This window comes from Penaeus vannamei, chromosome 7 (genome assembly GCF_042767895.1).
Source record: "Penaeus vannamei isolate JL-2024 chromosome 7, ASM4276789v1, whole genome shotgun sequence".
Classification (NCBI taxonomy): Eukaryota; Metazoa; Arthropoda; class Malacostraca; order Decapoda; family Penaeidae; genus Penaeus; species Penaeus vannamei.
The window spans coordinates 34,804,642-34,814,695 of record NC_091555.1 but is presented as its reverse complement, the minus strand read 5'-3'; the positions used below and the strand labels follow the sequence as shown (position 1 = coordinate 34,814,695).

Sequence of the window (10,054 nt, the reverse complement as noted above, 5' to 3'; positions counted from 1 at the left end):
GGGTAGAACTCCGTGTTCACGTAATAGTTTCAAGCTAGCCTCATCGTCTTCAAAATATTTTTTTTATATATTGGAATGATTTGATATGACATTCTACACACACGGAAGTCATGGCGAGACTAATTTGAAAATTGAATTTCATAGCTTCTATTTTAGCTAATGTTCATTCATTGGCTGTTTCCCTCGTGAATTCTTTTCCAATTGGCTATTAAATTAACCGCCAAAAAATTGACCAATGAAATCGTGACACTGGCCGTGACGTCACAGGCGAGATAACAGGAACAGCACGGGTACGAGAGACCCCGCGCATGCGCAGTGGAGAATTTGGTCAGTATTCCCGCAGCTCCCGTGTTTTATTATTCTTATGTATTTTGAAAATTAAATAACTTCGTTATTATTAATTTGCGAGACAAGCTTATTTAATGAATAGTAATATCTACAAGCCTATAAGGTTAGTTTTGGTCGTTTCAATGGTGACGCCTTTTTCCAATAATTTTAGTCTAATCCCTGCAGGTTTTTGAAAATTTGGTTTGAACATAACATACACATAGCTGTTTTAAAGTACCGCCCCCGGGTGGGATCGAACCACCAACCTTTCGGTTAACAGCGCTAACCGATTGTGCCACGGAGGAATAGCAAATATTGACTGCAGTATCTATTTTAAAAGAACATTGCTTAGGGCGGCTTCTGTACGTGCCGTAAAAGTTAATCCAGTATCAAAATTTAATCCAGATCTCTAGTGCGCATGGGCGTTGGCAGCGTCCATGATCAACTTTTAATGTACCTCTAGACTAGGCTTTAATATTAAGCTCATCTTTTAATCCTGGACATCCGCAGAAGGGACAAGTTAATCCCATCAATCATGTACTGTTACCTCACGTGTCCGTCATGAACTTCATGGGTGCCATCGCTTGAGTTGCCATTCAGAGTTATTTTCGGCAATAATATCGATCGTCTTAGAATTTTCATACTTAGTATTTATTATGAAAATGAAATTGTATATATTTACACAAACGATCAAATATTCTGATAAAGGAAATAACTTATGGTAATGAATATAAACACCAATATAATCCAACGAGGAATCTTTGAAGTTCAGAGGCTGCGGGCATGGAACTCATACTTCCTGATTAGTGAAACAAAAATTATATGGTCAGGGTCACACGAGTTGACGTTTTAAATCAAATATGAACCAATGTTTTAAAGGAGAATTATGTGCTGAGTTTTTCTCAACTACTTTACTACAAAATTACAAGTATACTTTTCTATGGACCTCCTGAACAGCATCCTGAAGAAAACATGTTTCCCTCCTCCAACACGATTCAACGCAGCAAAGAGCTGTCCGAGGAAACTGCGCGATGGATATTAATTGGTGAATGTCATTTTTGTATTTTAGTGTCATTGAAATGAAGATTGATTTTATAGTTGTTAGAGCAGTTTCGTTACCCATTTTATTACTATAAATAGAAGAATGGTATCATGAAAAAATAGGACATTTCATAAATAATCAGGCCTACTTGTGCCTCGTATTTATCATATGAAGATCAAACTGCATCTTCAGTGACTGACTACAACTTTTTATAACAATCACCTTTTCTCCAATCTATATAAAATGAATATCAGTTGTCATAAAAATCTTTTAACAATGCAGTGTCTGAATGCAAATTGCAAGATTTATTTATCCAAGTAAATTTTATATCGCACTGCAAATCTTTAGGTAATATCTTTAACACTATCTTCTATATCATATGCGTAGGAACACACGAAGGGTGAATGTTGATTAGATATCTTTTGGATGATTTTGTTGCTTATTTCCAGGTATGAGTGCATGACTTGCTCCAAACGCTACCCTACACAACATGCAACAGTTATGTGTGAAGAGAACATTGCACAGAAATGTTTCAAAATACCGCAGATTTTTCAGCAATAAAAAGACAACATGCCTCAGGTCCCACCCTTTAGATTTGTAAAACCTATTCCCACACACCCAGAAATACGAGACCAGGATCTTCACATCAACAGCAGTGGGGAGAACCATCACCATATCACAGACTAGGAACATCACAAGAATTGATAGAAATTTAAAGAGACAGTCCATTAACTTAAGATTCCAAACAAATCATATTTGAAACAGATAATCTTGAAGAAATGCGTACAGAAAATAGAGGTACGAAATTTCTTATTTTGATATGATGCTAGTCTTACTTTTCAATTTTGGGAACATTGGGAGGCATAAAGAATTGATTGATAATAAGTTTTTAATGCCTTGTCTTCAATCATGGAGGTACGTCTGGGATGAAGGGAAGGAAAAGGTGGTCTTCAGAAGCATCTGAGAAGTTTATATTATTATTTACTTTAAATAATTAGGAGGCAAAGCAGTACACAAATTAAAAAAAAAAGAAAAAAAAAGGCACAAGATAATTAGTATTATGAAAACATTAGTAAGAGTCTCAGTTTCATGAAATACACATTAAATATAAACGATATTTTGGATCTTAAAAGACGTCTAAAATAGTTTTTTAAATATGATTACCAAAGACATGACATTACAAAAAGAAATTTCACGCGCAACATTTCTCTTCTCTCCGACATGTTTACATGATAACGGTGGTGATAGAATAGTAAGTACGACAGTTTTTACTGAACATTATTGCCGCGCCGTTTGGTAGCAGAGTGTCGTCTTCGGTACGGACACGGTGGATTAGGATTAAACTAAATACGGTATTAAGAGTTAAGGACGCCAAAGAAGACGCCCTTAGTTTTAACCCATGTGTTGGCCAGTGTGTAAACCGGGTCTATTCGACTTACCTTCTCTCAGGTAATTTAATTCTGCCTTTATTGTATTGGTCTTTCCTTTTCTGCGTTATGCAGAATTCGTGTCGAAAATAATTTTGAATAACCAATAAAATTCGGTTGAAGATATAATAATGATAATAGATAATATCATTAATACAATTATCATTTTTATTATATCCAGTGTTGTTACTGTTATTATCAAACATGACTGTTATTTTTATTATCATTATTATTATAACGTTCATAACATTGATGATCATGTATCTAAAAGTAATAATAATAACAATATTGATTATGCTTATAATAATAATAAATGTATTATTAATGATAATGATACGAAAAGTAGTAATACTACTACTAATAAAGATAATAATGATGATAATGATAATACTTAAATTATTTTCATAATGATAATAATAATGATGTTAACAATTATCATCATAGAAATAAGAATGAAAAACATAATAACACAAAAACAGTAATGATGTTGATGATAACAATTACCATCATTATGTTAATATAATAACAAAGATAATAATAATGACAATACTGATAAACATAATAATAATAGAATTAATAACAAAAATCACAATAACGGTAATGGTAATGATAATAAAATAATTATTAAAACATTAATAATGAATGATAATAATTATTATTATCATTTTCGATATAGTAAGAAGAATCATAGTAATAATAATAATGACAACAATAATGATAATATTAAGGAGAAAGAACATCATAACAACATAAGCAATAATGTTATTTATAATTATAATTTCTTTTCATTCCTATTATGTTTCTCATAATTCTTTTCCCAACCGAAAAAATATATGGTTTAAATATACAACATAAAGAAATGACTAGATTTTTACATTGAAATCCCACAAAGAAAATGAAAATGAAAGAAAAAACATGAAATTTTGTCACGTACAAGTCAGTTTATATTTGAGGCTAGTTTTTACGATTTTTTTTTTTTCTTTCCCTTGCCAGTAATTTACAAACGTTTGTAATTCATTTCCTGACTGAATGAAGTCATGAGGGTAGTTTTCTGTTTATTTGTTTGTTGATTCAATTTTACTACCTCTGTGTTCCTTGTGGTGTACTATTACACATTTATGATTCTTCAGTTCAGAGAGGTCGCTTTTCTGCCAAAGTTTGAACATAACATACAGAGCTGTTTCAAAAGTAACGCCCCCGGGTGGGATCGAACCACCAACCTTTCGGTTAACAGCCGAACGCGCTAACCGATTGTGCCACGGAGATATATTAATTAAGGACTGCATTAACAATTTTAAAATAAGTGTTGGCCAGTTTGTAAACTGGATCTATTTAACTTAAATTTTCTCGTGATTTAATTCTGCTATTATTGTATTGGTCTTTCTTTATCTACGTTATACAGTATTCGTGTCGAAATTAATTTTGAATAAGCAATCACATTCATTTCAAGATATATTAATGATGGATACAATCATTATTACTATAATCATTTTCATTATATCCATTGTTGTTACACATGACCAATATTTTTTTATTACCATTATTATTATAACGTTCATAACATTGGTGATCATGTCTCTAATAGTAATAAAGTAATAATAAGAACAATCATGATAACAATACTGATTATGTTTATAATAATGATCAAAGCAATATTATTGATAATGATAACAGAAGTAGTAATAGTAATAATAATAAGAGAAATGATAATGATAATAATAATAATGACAACAATGATAATGATAATGTTAAGAATGATATAATGACAAAAATAAGGTTCATGAAGATGATAATGGTAATAAGACTATAATTATAAAAACGGCAATGGTATTGATAATGATAAAATAATTATTAAAACATTAATAATGAATTATGATGATTACCATTATCATTATCAATATTGTAAGAAGGATCATAGTATTAATAATAATAATAATAACAATTATGATGATATTATGGAGAAAGAACATCATACCAATATAAACAGTAACGTCATTTATAATTATAATTTCTTTTAATTCCTAGTATGTTTTTCATAATTCTTTTCCCAACCGAGAAAATTTATGGTATAAATATACAACATAAAGAAATGACTCGATTTTCAAATTGAAATCCCATATAGAAAATGAAAAATGAAATAAGTTTTTACGAGTATATTTTTTCTTTCCCTTGCCAGTAATTTACCAGCGTTTGCAATTCATTTCCTGACTGAATGAAGTCATGAGGGTAGTTTTTGTTTATTTGTTTGTTGGTTCAGTTTTACTACCTCTGTGTTAATTGTGGTGTATTGTGGTCGGGAATCTGTTGAGAAAAAAAGTTGCACTCTGTGGTGAACGCTGTGTGAAAGCCTTTACACTTTTATGGTTGTTCATTTCAGAGAGGTCGCTTTTCTGCCAATGTTTGAACATAACATACACACAGCTTGAGTAAATAGTAACGCCCCCGGGTGGGATCGAACCACCAACCTTTCGGTTAACAGCCGAACGCGCTAACCAATTGTGCCACGGAGGCATATGAATTAAGGACTGCATTAACAATTTTAAAATAAATGTTGGCCAGTTTGTAAACCGGATCTATTTGACTTTAATTTTCTCAAGTGATTTAATTCTGCTATTATTGTATTGGTCTTTCTTTATCTTTGTTACATACAATTCGTGTCAAAGTTAATGTTAAATAAACAATCAAATTCATCTGAAGATATAATAATAACGATGGATACAATCATTATTACTATCATCATTTTTATTATATCCATTGTTGTTAAACACGAGCAATATTTTTTTTATTACCATTCATAACATTTTTTTATTACCGTTCATAACATTGGTGACCATGTCTCTAATAGTAATAATAGTAATAATAAGAAGAATAAGAATAACAATACTGATTATGTTTATGATAATGATCAAAGTAATATTCATGATAATGATAATAAAAGTAGTAATAGTAATAATGATAAGAGAAATAATAATAATGATAATACTAATAATGACAATAATAGTAATGATGATAACAATGATATAATGACAAAAATAACAAGGTTCATGAAGATGATAATGATAATAAGAGTAATGATGAAAATAATGTCAGTAATGGCAATGATAGTGATATTAAGATTTATATCGGTAATTCTATTGATAATATAATGCAATAATGATATTGATTATAATCACACTTATTGTTATAATGGTAGTGATACTGATATTAACAGTTATCATCATTATCATAGCAATAAGAATGAAAAACATATAATAAGTCAAAAGTAGTAATAATATAGATAATAACAATTATCATCATAATAACGGTAATGGTAATAATAATGATAAAATAATTATTAAAACATTAATAATGAATGATGATGATTAATATTATCATTATCAATAATGTAAGACGAATCACAGTATTAATAATAATAATAATAATGAGAAAGAACATCATACCACATTCTTTAAATTACTATTATGTTTTTTCATAATTCTTTTTCCAAACGAGAAAATAAATGGTTTATATATACAGCATAAAGAAATAACTAGATTTTTACATCAAAATCCCATAAAGAAAAAAAAAATGAAAAAAAACATGAATTTTGACACGTACAAATTAAGTTTTTATTTAAGGCTATATTTAGGAGTATATTTTTTCTTTCCTTTGGCAGTAATTTACTTACGTTTGCAATTAATTTCCTGACTGAATGAAGTCATGAGGGTAGTTTTCTGTTTATTTGTTTGTTGATTCAGTTTTACTGCCTCTGTGCTGATTGTGGTGTATTGTGGTCGGGAATCTGTTAAGAAAAAAAAGTTGCACTCTGTGGTGAACGCTGTGTGAAAGCCTTTACGCTTTTACGATTGTTCATTTCAGAGAGGTCGCTTTTCTGCCAATGTTTGAACATAACATACACACAGCTTGAGTAAATAGTAACGCCCCCGGGTGGGATCGAACCACCAACCTTTCGGTTAACAGCCGAACGCGCTAACCAATTGTGCCACGGAGGCATATGAATTAAGGACTGCATTAACAATTTTAAAATAAGTGTTGGCCAGTTTGTAAACCGGATCTATTTGACTTTAATTTTCTCAAGTGATTTAATTCTGCTATTATTGTATTGGTCTTTCTTTATCTACGTTATACAGAATTCGTGTCGAAATTAATGTTGAATAAGCAATCAAATTCGTCTGAAGATATAATAATAATGATGGATACAATCATTATTACTATTATCATTTTTATTATATCCATTTTTGTTGTTAAACACGAGCAATATTTTTTTTCATTACCATTATTATTATAACGTTCATAACATTGGTGAACATGTCTCTAATAGTAATAATAGTAATAATAAGAATATCAATACTGATTATGCTTATAATAATGATCAAAGTAATATTAATGATAATGATAACAAAAGTAGTAATAGTAATAACAAGGTAAATAATAATAGTTATGATACTAATAATGACGATAATGATAATAATGATATAATGACAAAAATAATAAGGTTCATGAAGATGATGATGGTAATAAGAGTAATGATGAAAATAATACCAGTAATGGCAATGATAATAATAATAACATTAACATTTATATCGGTAATTGTATTAACGATATAATGCAATAATGATATTGATTTAATAGTTATTATCATCATAATGATAGTGATAATGATATTAACAGTTAACATTATCATCATAGTAATACGAATGAAAAATATATAAGACAAAAATAGTAATGATAAAGATGATGATAACAATTACCATCATAATAACGGTAAAGATAATAAAATAATTATTAAAACATTAATAATGAATGATGATAATATCTATTGTTATTATCAATATTGTAAGAAGAATCATAGTATTAATAATAATAATAAAATTAAGGAGAAAGAACATACTAACATAAACAGTAATGTCATTTATAATAATTTCTTTTAATTCCTATTATGTTTTTCATAATTCTTTTTCCAGCCGAGGAAAAATATGGTTTAAATATACAGCATAAAAGATAACTAGATTTTTACATTAAATCCCATAAAGAAAACGAAAAATGAATGACAAAAACATGAATTTTGACACGTACAAATCGTTTTTATTTGAGGCTATTTTTTAGGAGTAAATTTTTCTTTCCTTTGACAGTAATTTACCGTTTGTAATTCATTTCCTGACTGAATGAAGTCATGAGGGTAGTTTTCTGTTTATTTGTTTGTTGATTCAGTTTTACTACCTCTGTATTAATTGTGGTGTGCTGTGTTCGGGAATCTGTTAAGAAAAACAAAAAAAGTTGTCTCTGTGGTGAACGCTGTGTGATTATTCATTTCATAGAGGTCGCTTTTCTGAAGGTGTTTGAACATAACATACACACAGCTTGAGTAAATAGTAACGCCCCCGGGTGGGATCGAACCACCAACCTTTCGGTTAACAGCCGAACGCGCTAACCAATTGTGCCACGGAGGCATATGAATCAATAACTGCAGTAATTGTTTTAAAATAATGTGTTGGCCTGTTTGTAAACCGGATCTATTCGACTTTAACTTCCCCATGCAATTTAATTCTCCCATTATTGTATTGGTCTTTCTTTATCTATGTTACATAGAATTTGTGTCGAAATTAATTTTGAATAAGCAATCAAATTCGTTTGAAGATATAATGATAACGATGGATACAATCATTATTACTATTATCATTTTTATTATATTCATTGTTGTTGTTAAACACGAGCAATATTTTTTTATTACCATTATTATTATAACGTTCATAACATTGGTGACCATGTCTCTAATAGTAATAATAGCAATAATAAGAATAACAATAACAATACTGATTATGTTTATAATAATGATCAAAGTAATATTAATGATAATGATAACAAAAATAGTAATAGTAATAATAATGAGATAAATAATAATTATTATTGATACTAATAATGGTGACAATGATAATGATGATGATGATAATGATATAATGACAAAAATATTAAGGTTCATGAAGATGATAATGTTAATATAAGTAATGATGAAAATAATATCAATAATTGTAATGATAACATAATAATAACACTAAGACATGACGGTCATTGTATTAATAATAGCAATAACGATATTGATTATAATAATTATTATAATCATAATCATATTAATAATTATCATCATTATCATCAATTTACCAGTGTTTGTAATCCATTTCCTGACTGAATGAAGTCATAAGTAGTTTTTTTCTTTGTTGATTCAGTTTTACTAACCTTGTGTTCCTTGTGGTGTATTGTGGTCAGGAATCTGTTCAGAAAAAAAAGTTGCACTCTTTACACATTTATGATTGTTCAGTTCATAGAGGCGGCTTTTCTGTCGGTGTTTGAACATAGCATACTCACAGCTGTTTAAGAAGTAACGCCCCCGGGTGGGATCGAACCACCAACCTTTGGGTTAACAGCCGGACGCGCTAACCGATTGTGCCACGAAGGCTTAAGCTATGTGAATTGCAGTATTTATTTATTTATTTTTATTCATTAATTCATTTGTTTATTTTAAGAAATTACCTAATTTCTACTCAAGTGTTGGCCAGGATGTAAAATCGGGACTACTTTTTTCAGGCCTTATCTGCAGTACCAAATGCTTGCAATTATTTCGTCAGTGGGCAGAGCATCGGAACTGTCGGGCGTACGAAAATCCATAGGGTTAAAGTGTCGTACCGTATGGACAAAACCAGTTGTCTCACACACGGAGCGATTCTTGACTTAACGCTTTCTTTACAAGTCTAAGAAATAATGTGATTCTGTGATAATTGAGATTTGAAAGGCTTATACCATATGCTGCATCACATTGCTAGAATTATGGGTTATGACTTAAATTTCCTATAACCAAATATTTCACTGCATTTCCATCAGCTACTTGATTGACCTTCACATCCCTGCCATGATAGTAGAGCAAGAATAACAACGACAGTGATAAAAGCAGTGACAGTAACAATAAATGTGATGATAATGATTATATTTTTTTAGATAAGCAATACAGAAATTTCTTATAATTATTTTTGTCATTAAGGATGGTTATTTTATCATTATTATTATTATTCTTGTTATCAGTATTAGTATTATAATTATCATTATCGTTATATATACATTAATATCATTTATATGGAAAACAAAAGACGTTTCATACTATCTTGGTATTTGTGGTGCTTTATTCGGAGGATCACTTGCTGCCTCTCAAATTGTATACAAATTCTAACGTATTATTATGGCTCTGACTCAGCATTTAATTCATATA

The 10,054-nt window shown here is 29.7% G+C and overlaps 5 non-coding genes across 5 annotated transcripts; all 5 read right to left on the bottom strand.

Moving 5' to 3' along the window:
- Positions 1 to 3,988: 3,988 nt before the first annotated feature.
- On the bottom strand, positions 3,989 to 4,062 carry TRNAN-GUU (transfer RNA asparagine (anticodon GUU)). The gene has a single exon. It is a non-coding gene; the product is annotated as a tRNA-Asn (tRNA).
- A 1,171-nt stretch (positions 4,063 to 5,233) lies between these two features.
- TRNAN-GUU (transfer RNA asparagine (anticodon GUU)) lies at positions 5,234 to 5,307 on the bottom strand. Its single transcript has one exon. It is a non-coding gene; the product is annotated as a tRNA-Asn (tRNA).
- A 1,407-nt stretch (positions 5,308 to 6,714) lies between these two features.
- Positions 6,715 to 6,788, bottom strand: TRNAN-GUU (transfer RNA asparagine (anticodon GUU)). The gene has a single exon. It is a non-coding gene; the product is annotated as a tRNA-Asn (tRNA).
- Positions 6,789 to 8,172: 1,384 nt separating this feature from the next.
- Positions 8,173 to 8,246, bottom strand: TRNAN-GUU (transfer RNA asparagine (anticodon GUU)). Its single transcript has one exon. It is a non-coding gene; the product is annotated as a tRNA-Asn (tRNA).
- Positions 8,247 to 9,176: 930 nt separating this feature from the next.
- TRNAN-GUU (transfer RNA asparagine (anticodon GUU)) lies at positions 9,177 to 9,250 on the bottom strand. Its single transcript has one exon. It is a non-coding gene; the product is annotated as a tRNA-Asn (tRNA).
- Between the last annotated feature and the right edge of the window lie 804 nt (positions 9,251 to 10,054).